Source organism: Zingiber officinale, chromosome 7A (assembly GCF_018446385.1).
Source record: "Zingiber officinale cultivar Zhangliang chromosome 7A, Zo_v1.1, whole genome shotgun sequence".
Lineage (NCBI taxonomy): Eukaryota > Viridiplantae > Streptophyta > Magnoliopsida > Zingiberales > Zingiberaceae > Zingiber > Zingiber officinale.
In genome coordinates, this window is record NC_055998.1 from 117,996,543 (window position 1) to 118,008,510 (window position 11,968).

General features: G+C 41.5%; 1 long non-coding RNA gene across 1 annotated transcript; it reads left to right on the forward strand.

Annotated features, from left to right (window-relative positions):
• The first annotated feature begins 10,260 nt into the window (after positions 1-10,260).
• LOC122000411 lies at positions 10,261-10,751 on the forward strand. Its single transcript, XR_006117119.1, has 3 exons — positions 10,261-10,273; positions 10,343-10,443; positions 10,713-10,751. It is a non-coding gene; the product is annotated as an uncharacterized LOC122000411 (long non-coding RNA).
• Positions 10,752-11,968: the final 1,217 nt, after the last annotated feature.

Genomic DNA, 11,968 nt, shown 5'->3' on the forward strand with positions numbered 1-11,968 from the left:
GATATTTTGAATGTTAACTTGCTCTCATGGGGAGTAGAGACTGATTCATCTGATATTATGTAGGCTGATATTTTTGAGGATAAAAATGAGAGTGTCTTGATGTTCTTGAAATCTGACTTTATCTTTTGGGTTGTACACATTTATACATATGATTATTGTGGGTTTTCTAGTAGATTATACTCGAGTGGTTAGACATACATGTCTGATTGTTTATTGGAGGTATTTGTCAATTAAAAACTATGTTGTTGAATGTGCACATATGTTTGAGTGTTTTATTGGATGTATCTTATCGATTCAATCTGAGTTGTGATATGTGCAGATGTGTTCGGTGTAATATTTGAGGTATCTTGTTTATTATATGATTGTTCTGAGAGTATATTTGTGTCGATTATGATTTGTTGGAAGTATTACGTTGATTATACTCTTGGCATAGGTGTATATATGCCATGTGAGGTTGTTTGAGGTGTATTGTCGATTATACCTATGTTGATATATGCACACGGGTTTGGTATACATTGTTGGAGGTAGCACGATGATTTATGCCTATGTTGTGAGTATGTTTGGTGTGTACTAATTGGAGAATTATGTCGATCATACATATGTTGTGTGTGCATGTGTGCCAGGTGTATGGTGGGTAGCATCATGATGATTCTACCTATGTTGAATGTAGAATGCTGAGTGTCTACATTATGTTATTGGTTGTATAACCCTGTCAACTAATTCTCTTATTAGTGGGTGACCAACCCACTAGGATGATGATAGAGTTGACTATGGATTTGATTTGTTTACTAGGTTGTTTATACCTTTGGCTGCCCACAGTGATATGTGGTCGAGTGATCTCGTGCAGCCTTTAGTTGGATAGTTATGTGCCTTGGACACTTATGGATCGTTTGTGGTGGAGCGGAGCTCCCATATATACATATTTCAGATTGCTTGTAGCGAAGCATTGCTCCCATATCTATTGCAGATACATGTTATGGATTATTTGTAGTGGAGTGTTACTCCTACATATTGAGGATTTCTTGTGGTAGAGCGTTGCTCCCCCATATGTGGTATTTTCTGTGATGGAGCGTTGCTCTCACACGGGAGGATCTATGCTTAGGTGATTTATATCGTTGGTGATCAGATATGTTTATTGTCGAGGATCTTATGGATTGGGAATGTCTGCGATACGGACATTATGTGTATTGGTTTTACCATTAGAGCTAGCGGAGCCTTAGATGTTTTCATGGACTAGATGATTTGGGTATCCCTAGGATATTGGATCAAAATTCGTTATCGTTATTGACGACGTGGTGTTTTATTCCTGATCTGAGGTGTATCACACACATCATCTTTGCATAGTTCTAGAGATGTTTCGATGAAACGTCTAGATGTGAAGATCAGTAGTGTGTATTTTGATTGTCTTCTGTGAGATGTTTGAGACACACGGTCACCAGTAGGAATATACCGTGGTTCCACAGGAGATCGAGGTTGTTACCGTTGGAAGTAGACGGAGTCTATAGAAGAGGCTCGCAACTTTCTTTGTTTGGCTCGATATTTCCGGAGATACGTTGAGGGTTTCTCTCGGATAGCTATGTCACTGACATGCCTGACCTGGAAAGGCGTGAAGTTCACTTGGACTGAAGATGACAAGACCAGCTTCTAGGAGCTGAAGCGGAGACTAGTGTCGGCTCCGATTTTGAATTTTTACCTTCTGGAGAGGACGAATATGTTCTCTACACCGACGCATCTATTCAGGGTTTGAGCGCTGTTCTGATACAGCACGATATGGTAGTATCCTATGCTTCTCGTCGGTTGAAGGAGCATGAGAAGATCTACCCTGTACACGATCTGGAGCAAGTCACCATTATTTTTGCCATGAAGATTTAGCGACATTATTTATATAGCGTTACATTTGAGATTCTCACTGACCATAAGAGTCTCAAATATCTGTTTACTTAGAAGGAACTTAATCTCCGACAGAGGAGATGGATGGAGTTCCTGAAGGATTATGATTGTACCATTAGCTATCACCCAGGGAGAGCTAATGTGGTTGCCGATGCGCTTAGCAGGAAGTCCGGAGGGATTTTAGCTTGCCACCGAGTTGTGGTCACAGACTTGATTTAAGGTTCCTCCGATTTGGGCCTTGACGGGTAAGGACAGACAGAGCAGGGTACTCTGGTTACCATGGTTGCTCAGTCGTTGATCAGGACGAGGATACGAGAGCCTAGGCTACTGATCAGTATTTGCAATTTATTTGTAGCCAGATAGCTTCCGGGCAGCAGACCGAGTTCACACGAGACGAGGAGGGTGTTATACACTTCCGAGGTAGATTTTCAGTCTCATCCGGTCTTATAGGAGTTACTTCCGGAGGCTCATCGCTCATGATTTGCTGTCCACCTAGGCGGTACCCGTATGTACCAAGAATTGAGGTGTTTTTATTGGTGGAACGACCTGAAGGAAGACATCGCGGATTTTGTAGCAAGATGTCTTGTCTGTCAGCAAGTGAAGGCCGAGCATCAGAGACCTGCCGGCTTACTTCAACAGATTTCTATTCCTGAGTGGAAATGAGAACACATTACTATAGACTTTGTGGTAGGTTTGCAGAGGACACGACGAGGTCATGACGCGATTTGGGTAATCGTTGATTGATTAACCAAATCCGCGCACTCATTAGCGATCCGGAAGACTGATTTCCTGGATCGATTGGTAGATCTGTTTTACCGGGGGATTATCAGATCATGTGGTTCCCGTTGACTATTATTTCGGATAGAGATCCACGGTTCACGTCTCATTTTTGACAAAGTTTGCAGCAGGCCTTGGGGCACACAGCTCTGTTTCAGTACAACTTTCCATCTGCAGACAGATGGACAATAGAGTGGACCATTTAGACTCTAGAGGACTTGTTGAGGTCTTGTGTATTGAATTTTGGGGGCAGTTGGGAGGATCATTTGCTCGTGGTAGAATTCGCCTACAACAACAGTTTGCATTTGGCTATCCAGATGACACCGTTTGAAGAGTTGTGTGGTAGGCCTTGTCGGACACTCACCCTCTGGGATGAGGTTGGGGAGGCCCAAATTGTTGGGACCTCATCGAGCTCAGTGTGAGGCAGAGTTGGTCCGTACTATCAGACGGAGGATGTCAGAGGCGTAGGACCACCAGAAGAGTTATGCTGACCGGAGTCGGAGACTCTTAGAGTTCTCCATTTGCGACCATGTATTTCTGTGAGTTTCACCCACGAAAGGGTGAAGAGATTTGGCCTCAGAGGTAAGCTAGTTCCGCTGTACATTAGCCCTTTCGAGATCTTGGAGAGGATCGGAGCGGTAGCTTACCGACTGACACTACCACCGTCCCTGGCAGGAGTACACGATGTATTCCACGTGTCTATGCTGAGGAGATACGTACCTGACCCGACGATGTCTCAGTTCCAGTTCAGCCTGACGTCACTTATGAGGAGGTTCCGGTACGGATTCTTGACAGGAAAGAGTGTCAGTTGCGGAACAAGACTATCCGGCTAGTTAAAGTCGGATGGCAACATCATTCGGATGAGGAGGCTACCTGGGAGCTCGAGGATACTATCCGAGCTCGATATCCCCATCTTTTCACTTGAGGTATGTGGTTCAGTTTACCGTTCAGCATTTATACTTTCTGTCTGTTGTTAGTACTTGCTGATGGTAGATAATGAAATTTGGGGACCAAATTTTTATTAGTGGGGGAGAATGTAAAATACCGGAAAATAGGCGAATCTTAATAAGGGAATTTTCCGGAATTTTTGGTAATTTTTCGGGAATTTTTCGGAGCTCGTACGGACGAGTTGACGGGGATAAAAACGGGGTCCGGAAAAGCCTGTTTAGGCTACCCCATTTAAGTGAGGAAAAGTTTATATATTTAATTCTTTTTCTTTTTCCTTATTTTTATTTCCCGTTTTCTTTTTCCCTCCCGCAACCCGTGCCTTTCCTCCAGACATTTTTTCCCCCCGCGCGTGTCGAAGCCCGACGCCGAGCCCTAACTGCCGGCCCGGCGGTTTCTTCCTCGCCGAAGCTTTAAACCCCTCGGCCACCTCCTTTTCTTCTTTCTCCTCATCTCCCTCGCGCGCACACCTGCTCTCCTCCTTGCCCTAATCGCCGAGCCCTAGGTGCCGACGCCCCCTCCTCACTGCCGCCGTGACGCCAAGCGCCACTGCACAGAGCCGACGCCTTCTTCCTCACCGACTCTCCTCTGTGCCCTAGCCAGCCCCGGCCGACCGGCGACTTCTCCTCCCTTCCTCTGGTCCGACGAGTTACCGTCGGCCTTCCTTCTGCTCTAGCGCCGGCTGCCACCACCATTGTGCCTGTCGACGCCGCCGTCTTCGACCCCAGCGCCGACCTCCTCTACTTTGCCGTGCCCTAGCTCCGAACCAAGTCTTCTTCTCCTCTTCCGAGCGCCGGCAGCCGACAAGATCCTTTGCCCTAGTGCCCTCTGCCATTGATCAAGTCCCCGGTGAGATTTAGTTTGGTTGGAAATTCTGTAGGTGCAAGGATTTTGATTAATTGTTGGTCTGGTTTGTTTGTGGTTGACCTTTTGATTCATTTCGATCCAATAATTGCAGTAGGTTGTGCTGTTTTGGTGAATCTGGAAATTGGGGTGTTGTGGGCTGCTCTTTGGTCCAGCAGCCACTACTTTTGGCAGTAGATCAATGTCCCCGACTGGGATATTGAGGTAAGGTTTTGGGTTTTTGAGCTTCGTGTATATTGATTTGGTTATGTTGGGAATTAGTAGATTGATTATGTTTATGTTTGGAATAGGTAGATTGGATTAGCTTTAGACTTTTAATCTAATATTATGGTTAGGGTTAAAGGAAATTTACCCTAGTTAATTGTTGGATTTAATTTAAGAAGGTCGAGATTATGGTTTAGGGTTTTTCCCTAAAAATGTTCTTAAGGATTTTTATTTAGCTATTCGTTTAATTTGTAGCTAAATAAAAATGTATGTTTGATATCACAGGACTTTGACGCGAGACGAGTATCTCGGAGTCAGATTTGGACTTTTCTTATCGGAGGCGGGTACTTTTGACTTATGTCATTTGATATACATAGTAGTGAATATAAAAAGTTGCATTAATTATGTTTCTTATTTGTTCCGGTTAATCACTACACGATAATTGCTACATGATTGTTTGATTGTTTGTTTTACATCTCATGTATTCCTTACCTGTTGATACATGCTTATAGGGGTAGTGATATACCATGCTTCACCATGTTCAGGACCTAGGTTTTATACCTTGTGTACCTTTGATTTGATTTGATTCGTTGACCTATGATGCACTTATATATATATGGATTAGGTCAGGATATCTTGTGGTTAGTGTCATGCTCCATTTGCATGATTGCATGCTGTGCGATAGTTCACTCCATTATTGTTGAGCACATCGCCAATTACATGGATCTGCACATACCACCACTCATGGGTTAGTGGTCGATTCAGGCAGAGTGTGTTGCAGCAGGGACTCTGTTAGGCACCGTTGGTCCGCTCATGGGTAGTGTGACACAACGTGTTATCCGGCAGGTATTCCTCCCCGTCATCGTGTACCGGGAGTTGAGAGCATTGCGCTCCCCCATTTATGATTTGGGGTAGGAGGATAGGTGTACTCCGACAGCATCTCGTCCACTCGGTCACTCATCAGGAGTAGTGACGACAGAGTGCACGGTTGTCACAGCCCTACCCACTCGGCCTCTCTATTGTGTGAGATGATCGACTGGCGTCAGGGGTGACCAGGATGCATCATTGGCATCATATGCATGATGCATTTATTGCTTGTGTTTGTGTTTGTTGCATTTATATGCTGCATATTGTTTGGATACTTATGTTTGACATGCATACAGGATTTCTATATCACTCGGACTGTTTGTTCTTATACCCAGGTCCTGGTTAGTACAGTTTCTCTCCTGTTTACTTCAGATGCATTTTTATCTTTCTTACATCAGGAGACTGTACGCATGATTAGTGCTAGGTGTTATTTCCTTACTTTGTATATCAGTTGTACCTGCTGAGTGTTGGACTCACCCCGCCTCCATTGTTGTTATTTTTCAGGTTGATGCTGTCAGGAGAGAGTTCCAGTTGCTAATCCCCTGCTGACCACGAGGGCTTAGTAATCTTTTGGTTTTCTTCTTATTTAGTCTATGTTCAGACTTATTCTGTTTTTGATATTATGGATTTTTTATACTATGGATCTGGTGTGAATTTTATGTGTCGATGGATTTTTATTCGATATGTTTTACTACATGCCTGCCTGGACGGTAGAAGAGGTAAGTTTGTCGGATTTGTATTTTACGAGTGTAGTTGAGTTGGGTGGTTTTCGAGTCAGAGTATTACTGCTTTGTTTGATTATATATTACTGCGTGAATGTATGTGCGGTTGTATTTTATTGTTTTTTATTATTCCAGCCGCCTGTGGCTGAGGTATATGAGGATGTAGAAAAGTTTCAGATTGTCCACCGTACAAGGGAGATGCTGCCGAAATTTTCTCGGACAGGGACTCCTCTGGGGCGTGACAGAAGAAGTGAAGTTCAAGGTTCGGTTGGTAGTAAAGGGGTATTCACAGAGAAAATGGATTGACTATGAAGAAATTTTCTCTCCAGCAGTAAGATATACGTCAATTAGAGTTATGTTAGTTTTGGTGGCACATCATGATTTACAACTAAATCAAATGGATGTGAAAATAGCATTTCGTCATGAAAATTTGGAGGAGTAGATTTTTATGTCACAACTTGAGGGATTTAGTCAGCTTGGACAAGAGCGGTTGGTTTGTAACTTGAAGAAATCACTCTATGAATTGAAATAATCTCCTAGACAATTGTACAAATGTTTTGATTCATACACGATTCAACATGGTATAGGAGATGTGAGTATGATTAATGCATATATGTGAAGCTAGGTAGTTGGAAAATCTCAATGGGTGAATCTAGGTGAAAGTCCTAGCGAGTGAAGCCAGACAGGTAGAAGTCCTGATGAGTGAAGCTGGGCAGTGGAAAGACCTGATGAGTGAAGCCAGACACGTGGAAATCTAGGTGGGTCAAGGTTGACCAGACACCTGGTGTGAGAAGTCCAAGTAGGGCAAAGGGTTGACTAGATACGTAGCACAAGGAAATCCAGATGGGTCAAGGATGACCGGACATCTAGTGGAAGGAAGTCCAAGTCGGTCATGAAGGACTAGACACTTGGCATGAGACGGTAAGTCCAAGTGGGTCAAGGTTGACCGAACATTTGGCACGAGAAGAAAAGTCCAAGTGGATCAAAGGGATTGATCGGATACTTAGTGAAGGAGTCCTAGCAAGTCAAGGTTGACCGGATGCTATGTATGATGTTCCAACAGATCGCTGTTGACCAAATGTTAGAATTGGGGGCCCTAGACTTAGTTTAAGCAAGTCAAAGGGAGACTAATCGATCAACCGATCGATTGAACAGGGGTTTAATCTATTAGCCCCCGCCAACCCGTCCCAGAGCCAACACGGAATATTTTATAATTATAAGAACGATGATGTATGATCAGTCCAATAATATTTTTGAGAAAATTGATGACTTAGTCGAGGTTTAAAATTTCGATCCGTGTTGAGATTTCGATCATGAATTGGAACGATACGGTTTCGGTATCGTATCGTACCGTACCGATATAGTTTCGATATTTTTTAAATATAAAATATATTAATTAAAAACTAAAATATTTAACATAAATACTTAAAAAATAAACAAGATAAAAAATAATCTTTCAAAAAAGAAAAAGATATGAAAATAGATAAATAAATAAATAAAAAATTTATTATAATTTTTAAATTAAAATAAATGAAATATAAAATTGATTAGATAATTTTATTAAGGTTTAATAAAGTCTCTTTAGATTATCTCCACCGTAACTAGGAGTTGATTAAAAAAATTAACCTAAGTTTAATTTAAAAAAAATTGAAATCCGACACCACTCGCGAGCCCGCACGACTTCGCTACTGTCGCAGGGTTGTGTGACCAGCCATGGCCGTGGGGATTGCATGACTCCTTCGGGGCGACCACGTTGGTCATGTGACCCCTTTGCAGTGACCGCAGGGTCGCACGATGCCTCCATGACTGCAACAGAAGGGTTATGCGACCTCTTCGCTACTGTTGCAGGGTCGAGCGACCCTTCTGCTGTGACTACGGGGTTGCGCAATACGTCGCACCTATCGTGGGTCTGGTGCTGGGGTCGTGCGAGTACCGGTCGCCGTGCGGAATGAGATGTTTCACCTGTTTCGATAGTTTCGGCACGACACTTTAAACCATGAACTTAGTGTTTAAAAGTTTTTTCAAAAATAATATAGTTGGACTGTGTATTTCGTAACCGGATTCTGAGATGAGTTTGATGAGTTTGTGAGTGTTTAATACAATTATGAATAACATTTTTTTCGTGTCACGATTAATGTGATCCATAATAAGAGTTTTATGTGTTGAATATCTAAAGAAAATTAGCTAATAAGATTGAGAATGAGAGATTGTTGTGATACTTTAAAATTATCAGCTTGAATGTAAAATATTATGATTAGTTTTATGTCCAATCTAATATTTTTTTCTCTTATGGTATAGATATGGCCAAGGAACTAATAGCAAAGTTGCATATATTTAAGTATTATAAAATGGATTACATGCACACCCTACCTCAACATCTTACACTACAACAAAAACTGCAAACGACAACACCCCTACGACAACGGTTTTAAGAGAAAGCGTTGCGTATTTGCTCAAAGACAACGGTTTTTGCCAAAACCGTTGTCTTTGAACTCCCCATTAAATATAAAAGACAACGGTTTTAGCAAAACTGTTGTCATTGAGCGACTTTTTTTTAAAACGACAACACTTTTTACAACGGTTTTATAAACCGTTGTCTTTATCCGCGTTTTTAGCGGCTACGACAACAGTTTTCAAAAAACCGTTGTAGTTGAATTTGGTCATTTCCCCCCTTCGTTGTTTTCCTTTCCCTCGCTGTTTTCTTTTCGGCGCCGTGTTTTCGCGTTCCCAAACCTAAGCCATTTATCTTTCCCTCTCCTTATACGACGTTGTGCTCCTTCTCATTTCCTGGTGAGCGGCGGCGTTCTCCAATGGGCTGCCGAAGATCCAGACGCACGGGAGGGAGAAACCGGAGAACGGGATCTGCCACGACGACAGCGCGCCGCTGGTGAAGGCAGTGTGGTTTGTGTGGAGTTTCGCAGGGGAGCGGCGGAGGAAGCTTCTTCTAGATTGGTTGGCGCTTCGAAGATGATCACTTTAGGTTCCGCTTCCCCGATTCCATGTCAAGATTCTGTTTCCGAGAGATTTTTGCATTTACTCTTGTTTTCTGCTAGGAGAAAAAGAACGATTTTGTCGTTGATCTTCTTTGGTGGTCATAGGTGGGCTTCGAAGATCGTCGTGATCTTCCTCTTCTCCTCTTTCTCACGGGCAAGATCGGCTCTTTTTGTCTAGGAATCTCGTCGAATCCCGAAATAAAAAATATCTTTTTTTGGTGAGATCTCGAACCTCTTCTTCTATTGTATTTCATTTGTTCTTTTCTCGCTGGCTATCGCTTTGAATTGCGGTGAGTTCTTGATCTTTTCCGGGTGATTTATGGAGTTCCAGAATTAGATTTTAATGCTAAATGCTGAAAGTCTTTAGCTTTTGTCTTCTTTTCTTGTGACAGATCTGGCGAACTTAGTTTTGTGTTCTCTGTGATTAACTTAAGATTCATCATATATAAAAGGCTTAACAAATTTGGTTTGTTGCTTGGTCTTCAGATCTTCCACCTGATTTATAGAAGTAAAGCAATTATATACCATGAAAGCACTCATCCTTGTTGGGGGATTTGGCACTCGCCTCCATCCTTTGACACTAAGTTTCCCAAAGCCATTGGTTGATTTCGCCAACAAACCAATCGTACTTCATCAGGTATGTGCATTTTGGCCCTATACCATATTGTTGGTACATACATGAATGTAGATATGAAATATCATGTTGTGAAGTTTGGTGATACAAAAAATATGTTTTACTGATTTCCCTTGTAAGTTCTCAAAGGAAGTAACCGGATACAAAAGGGCAGATAGAGGATGCCATGATGAGTTTTCAAAATCTACAACTATTTTACTTCTGGTTGAATTCAGTTTTCCTTTAAATTGTTTTGCTGTCGTTCTGTTGTCTAGTTTTGGGGTTTCAGTTCTGCTTTTTGGTTAATTTTGTAATTCCATAAGTAACTATTTCATCTTCATCTGAGGGAGGAAGTTATTTGAAGTTTGATCTATTAACACCTCACCTCTTTGGATAAGGTACACATGCACATCAAGTGTTTGATGTAATTCCTCATAGATCCTAATATGCCATCTGAATGATACAAGGTATTTGTGAATGACCAATTCCTCAACTGGGATCCCGAGCATCGAATCAAAGTTCAAATTGTCTCTGCAAGGGCCTATCATTCCCTGTTCATGCACAACATGTAAGTGAAAAATACTACTAATAAGAATGCTACAGATGCTCTTCAACTCTACAGTTCGACAGTTATCCAGATAAGTCATCTTTGCGTTGGTTCTGTTGATCTCTAGTAGTGAATCATAGTTGTGTTAGTAGCACGCTGGATCATGCATATGCATATATTAGTGTTAGTGAGCTAACTATCTCCTCTTTCTCTCCTTAATGTCAAGGGAAAGCATGTAAACTAGAAGAAGAAAAACTCTCTTTTGCATGAAATAATTGGAAGGATCGCAGGTGCATCCGTCCTACGCCAGAAGAATTAGAGGATTTCAGTACTCCGGACTTCACAATTTACAATGCTGGCTAGTTTCCATGTAATCGATACACACACTACATGACTTCAGGGCGGCAGTTCGGACGGGAGGCATGCCGTCTACTCATTCCTCTGCCAGAAGCGTTTCTTTTTTTTTAGGCCGTCGCTTCTCTATTTTCCCCTTATTTTGCAATTTGTGAGGTTGAACTATGGAATTTTAATCAATTATGCTTGGATTTTTCTAGGTCGTTACTGCTGTGGCTACTTTGCTTGGGCTGGAGAGGTAGGCATGTAAAATTGTTTGATGAAATTCCCCAGTGTGTAGTTATTGTTATTCCCTTCAAGGTCTTGTAATTGAAGTGTACTAACTTAACTGTGTAGGGGATTCTCTGACTCCATCTTTGGCATCTCTGTTGTATTTGCTACTCTAGTTTTTGTACGATGCTCAGGTAAACTAGTTTTCTTTTTTGGTTTATGTTCTATAGTCCTTGTGTATGCCATGATGGTAATTTACAATTAGACTTTATTCATGTGAGTTGACTTTGTATGAATCTGGAAAATATTTTTTCTTGGGAACTGTGTTAGCCATATTTATCATCGAGGAATATAGTTGAATACTGTTGCCTGAGAGTTAGAATTGGTTTGAGTGAAGCAACTGATAATCCTACAAACTTCTAATGGTTTAGTCTGTCATTGCCATGGGCTAGAACAATTTAATTAGTTTGTTTGCCATATCCATCTCCTGCGCTTCTAGAAGAAAGCTTGTATGATGAACACAATTTATAGTAGAGCTTGTGAAAACAATGAGTTCAAAGTCATTTCTTTCTCAACCGACTTGTAGACAAAGAAAATTGGTCTTGTTTGGTTAGTGAAAGTTGTCAGATCGTTGTCGGAAGAACTGGCATGAACACTCTTACTAACCAGACTGGCGAAGTTACAAGGTGATCTTACACTTCTATTCCATCTTGTTGTTGATGATAAATGTTAAAGTGCTCTAATTTTGAGAAAAATTTATGCTTGACTTGGACTTCTTTATTTCTTCTTCTAACTCTTGACATTTTGTATGGCCAATAAGTCATTTGCAAGGGATGTTCAATCGAATTATCAGATTATTAGAAGCATGTATCGAGCCAATGTAAGTCCATTTGCATGTCTAAATATCATTTTATTTCTCATTCAGCCACAATATTTTATTATCATTTTTTTGATGCCAGATATGTATTTGACGGTCAATCTC